This window comes from Ambystoma mexicanum, chromosome 3p, assembly GCF_040938575.1.
Source record: "Ambystoma mexicanum isolate Mex_15411 chromosome 3p, UKY_AmexF1_1, whole genome shotgun sequence".
In the NCBI taxonomy this organism is placed as follows: Eukaryota; Metazoa; Chordata; class Amphibia; order Caudata; family Ambystomatidae; genus Ambystoma; species Ambystoma mexicanum.
The window spans coordinates 1,228,505,808-1,228,509,893 of record NC_090925.1 but is presented as its reverse complement, the minus strand read 5'-3'; positions in this window follow the sequence as shown (position 1 = coordinate 1,228,509,893).

Sequence of the window (4,086 nt, the reverse complement as noted above, 5' to 3'; positions counted from 1 at the left end):
GTTAGGTTTTTTGCCTCTGGAATCAAGGACGGTACTACGGTAGCAAGCGCATCTCCCCGCCTGTGCTATCAGTGTGGGAGGGTCCTGTGCACCGTTGTAGACATCTGTTACACCACATGCCAGCTGTAGTTCCCAGTGTTTTGATTCCATTCACAAAGGTTTTTCAGGTTTAGGTTGAAAAGGGCAAGGGCACTTCCCTCCTTGTTGTCCCTTCAGGTCTCGCCGCCTTTCTCCTTTGTTTGAAATGCCATCCAGGAATAACTTCTTCCTTGTGCGTTTGGCCTTGCTTAAAGTGTGTTCTCGTGCCCCGCCTTTTATCCCTGTGGGGAAGGGAAAGGGCTGTCAGGTGTGTGTAGTTATTGCCAATTGCCTGACTCTGCCTGATCCTTGTGTTGGTGTCATGACCCGGCGAAATTGCCCCTTCTGGACCTCATGGTCATTGTCACGAAGGGCTTGTACTCCCTGTTCCTCCCAACATGGCCGTACCAAGCTCCGTGCTACGTACTAGCTTTCATGTCGTGGCACGTACTATAAATTGGTCACGCCCCTGCAGGTCCGCGCGTCTCAACGCTATCTTCGGTAGTGACCCGACGTGTGTTTACTCTCCACATTGGTTTCCTTTGATCCTCTTACTTCCTTCCTTGCCTTTATCCTGCTCCTGGATTTCCCCCCTACTTACTCGTTCATCGCTATCCTGGATACCCTGGAACCACGAACTTCCAGGAACTCTGAACGTGTCCTGCAACCTGACTAGGCTTGGGCGAGCCTATTCAAGACCCGAACCATCCACAGAAAGAGTCCTGTGGCCGAACAAGGGAGATCCCGATCACAGGTGAGACAGGGGGAGATTTACGACAGTTTGAGACGCCAAACGATCAATACGGATTCTACCATGGAGAATGCTATTCAGGACCTGATGCGCGGAATGCAAGAACTTTCCACAGAGAGGCAAAATTTAAAAGCCGAGAATGCGGCGCTAAGACAGCTTGTCTTGTCACGTGACTCCGCGAACAAGGACAGCGTATTATTGGGAGGAGTGGTTGATAAATACGATGGTTCAACAAAGACCTTACGTGGATTCCTGGATTCTTGTTTGGTACATTTTACCTTCAAGCCCTACTATTTCTCAACTCCTAGGGCTAAGGTGGGCTTCATAATATCTCATCTTTCCGGTAATGCCCTTACATGGGCCACTCCTTTACTCAATTCAGTGGATGCTCTCCTGGATGATTATGAAGGGTTCATCGCGGAACTCAAGACCATGTTCGAACGACCAGAGCTGGTTCACGGTGCTCAAGAGAAGTTACATGACTTCCAACAAGGATCCCAAGACATGTTGACCTATGTTACTAGATTCAAACAGCTAGCCAAAGAGGCGGACTGGCCCCTGGAAGCCAGTTTTACCTTGTTTCGCAGAGGTCTAAATGAAGAGATCAAGGACAAGTTAGCCAGGGTGGCATGTCCTAGTTCATTCCAGGCCCTCCTGGACTTGTCTATGCAAATAGACTTCAGAATCCAAGAAAGAAAGGCTGAAAAGAAAAATAATAAGGTCTCAATTCTAAGAAACTCCCCAGAGAATACTACAAGGACAGAATCTGCCAAGAATCCGAGCACTGATTCTGAACCCATGCAACTTGGAGCCTTTCGTGGACCAACTTCCCGGCAGGAAAGGTTAAGAAGGATACACAAAGGCTTAATCATGTATTGTGCCTCAGATAAACATCTAGTTAAAGAGTGTCCTCTGGCTCCTCCCCGACGCTCGGGAAACGCCAGCTCCCGATCCTAAATGGAGCAAGGTTTCGGGAGAGCGATGTTTGCTCCACATCAATTCCATCCTTGAACTCTCCTGGACAAAACAAATTGGTGATACTACAGGCCTTTTTATCACCATCCAAGGACAAGGTCTACCCCATACTGGCCTTGGTGGATTGCGGAGCAATGGGAGTCTTCATTGATCAAGATTGGGTCAGAAGTCATAACATTCCATATGAAGCTAGAAGTTTTTCACAGCCAGTGGAAGCAATTGACGGAAGACCTCTTTCCTCAGGACCCATAAGTCTGCAAACAAGGGAGATCCATCTTTCCATAAATCATCATCAAGAAAGAATTGTGTTTGACATTATAAAATCAGCCCATTACCCCTTGGTTCTGGGCATGTCCTGGTTACAAAGGCACAATCCATATATTAACTGGACGGCCGGATCCTTATTCCTGGGCTCTGAGTTCTATATGAACCATTGTTTAAACCTGAATACCTCAGTCACAGCTCCTATAAGTCTACCAAGGTGTCCAGAGACACCACTCATGGTTTCCAATATTGTACACGTTCCAGAGATCTATCAAGGGTATGCTGATGTATCCCCAATTCCATTGTTCAAGCCTTACCTCCACATAGACCCGAAGACTGTGCCATAGATACTGAACCCTCAGCAGTGATTCCCTTTGGCAGGATGTTTATCCTTTCAGAACCCGAAAAGAGAGCCCTCCGGGAATACCTAGACACTAATCTTGAGAACGGCACCATAAGACCTTCAAAATCACCAGCTGGTGCTTCATTGTTCTTCGTTCCACAAAAGGATACCAAAGAGCTTAGACCTTGCCTGGACTATCGGGGCCTAAATCAATACACCCTGAAAGACAGATACCCACTACCCCTGATCTCGGATATCCTTGAAGCTGTGAGAGGTGCAGTGATATCCACGAAACTGGCTCTGCGAGGTGCTTACCATTTGATCCGTATCCGGGAAGGAGACGAATGGAAAACAGCCTTTAGAACACCCTTTGGTCACTTTGAATACCTAGTCATGCCCTTTGGTCTGACTAATGCTCCCGCAGTCTTCCAGCGTTTTATGGATAGGGTGTTCTCTAACATGTTATTTCTCAATGTTATCGTCTACTTGGATGACATATTGATCTTCTCCAAGGACTCCTTGAAACATGAAGAACGTGTAAAAGCAGTACTTCAACGTCTCAGTGAAAATCAACTCTTAGCCAAACCAGAAAAATGTTTGTTTCATGTTACCTCAGTTCACTATCTGGGATTTGTCCTTAGTTCAGAAGGAATTAGTATGTACCCTTCAAAGGTGAAGGCCATACTGGCTTGGCCCTCCCCAACATCTGTTAAGCAAATACAATCCTTCCTGAGGCTTGCCAACTTCTACCGGAAATTCATTCCCACCTTTTCCGAGATTGTTCAACCCATTGTTAATCTCCTGAAGAAAGACGTTCCATTTAACTGGTCTATACCACAAGACAAGGCATTCCAACGCTTGAAAGAAGAATTCACTCAGGCCCCCATCCTGGCCCAACCTGACATAAATCGTCCTTTTCTAGTGGAAACTGATGCCTCCAATTACGCCATAGGAGCAGTTTTAAAACAAGAATCCGATGATAAGTTGGAACATCCCATTGCTTATCTCTCACTGACCCTGACCACCAGCCAGACTCACTACTCAGTTCTGGAGAAGGAGTTATTGGTTATTCGTCATGCCTTCACTGAATGGAGACATCTACTCCTGGGTGCCAAATATCCAGTTCAAGTCCGTACTGATCATCGAAATCTTCAGGTCTTACAATCCATGGAGTGCAGGAACAGTAGACAAGCTCGATGGGCCTACTTCTTTGCTCAATATCAATTTCATATTTCACATGTTCCTGGATCACAAAACTTGATTGCCGATGCCCTTTCTCGGTGTCCCGACTACGTTCCCTTGGAGGATAAGATCTATCCTAAAATGTTTCCACCCACAATTTTTTGTAGCTCAAGCGATCGATCTCCTGGAAGAAATCAGAGTACAGACTCAATTATCTGAACTCTGGAAGGACATATCGAAGAAAAATCCCTGGCGTCTAACAATCAAGGAAGGATATTTATTCAAGAACAATTCAGTGGTCATTCCGACAAAAGAACTTCAACAGAAGGTAATGAATCTATGCCATGATACTCTTCACCCCGGCCATCGAGGAGTAACCAACACCTTCTGTCTTATACAAAGGCAGTTCTGGTGGCCAGGGATGAAGTCCAGTGTAGTTCTATACATCAAGACCTTTGCTATTTGTAGTCAGAAAAAATACGATAATCAGAGG